Raw genomic sequence first — 1231 nt, forward strand, 5'->3', positions numbered from 1 at the left:
TGGCTACAAAGCGAGAGAGGGTCGCAGTAAACAGTGATCTCGAGTCGGTTTTCGGCGAAAATACCAGATTTTCACCGCTCATTATCTCAGCGTAAGAGCAAGCGGTTTGTTTTATATTAGCAAGGAAGAACAGCTGATCAATAATACCGCAAAGAATCGTCAAAATAAAACGGGCAAAGTTTCTTAATTCGACTAATACTGCAACATGGTTTCAGCATTTCACCATTGTACGCTCTCATTCTTTATACGCTCTTGATAATGATAAAGTCATAACTTGTTTAACGGATTTCTAAATCGATACGCCCATGGGATACAACGGCTCGGCCGATAAATTATTGTCATTACAGTTATAATATTAGTGACTTTTAGAAAACCGTGAATGGTGATATCAAGAGTACATAAACTGTGTGTGTTTGTGTTTATATGCATTTAGTAAAGTTAATTATCACAGTTGAGTTAAAACAAGATTAAAAATTATACCTTTAAACTGTTTAACAGGAAATAGCAGTGAGCTGGTGATAATCTGGTATAATTAACTTGGTGATCATTTCTGCTACTGTGTTGTTTGTGTGACAGGGAGATACTTTCGCGTGTGCAGTAATGCTTGCACACGTGATTCGGTCACCGTCGGTCTGGTGATCATGATGGGTTGAAGAGAGTCTTTACTTTTGTGCTTTTTGAACTTTTGAATCTCTCACGCCACTTAACTCTATGCCAGGTACCTCACCGCCACTCGATCACTTCCACACTGGCTCTACTCACCACACACAGCCACACCCCTCACACTGACTCTACTTACCTCACACAGCCACAACCCTCACACTGGCTCTACTCACCTCACACAGCCACACCCCTCACACTGGCTCTACTCACCACACACAGCCACACCCCTCACACTGACTCTACTCACTACACACAGCCACACCACTCACACTGACTCTACTCACCTCACACAGCCACACCCCTCACACTGGCTCTACTCACCTCACAGAGTCACAACCCTCACACTGGCTCTACCCACCACACACAGCCACACCCCTCACACTGGCTCTACTCATCACACACAGCCACACCCCTCACACTGACTCTACTCACCACACACAGCCACACCCCTCACACAGCCACACCCCTCACACTAGCTCTACTCACCTCACACAGCCACACCCCTCACACTAGCTATACTCACCACACACAGCCACACCCCTCACACTGGCTCTACTCATCACACACA

Source organism: Priapulus caudatus, unplaced genomic scaffold (genome assembly GCF_000485595.1).
Source record: "Priapulus caudatus unplaced genomic scaffold, Priapulus_caudatus-5.0.1 Scaffold1197, whole genome shotgun sequence".
Classification (NCBI taxonomy): Eukaryota; Metazoa; Priapulida; class Priapulimorpha; order Priapulimorphida; family Priapulidae; genus Priapulus; species Priapulus caudatus.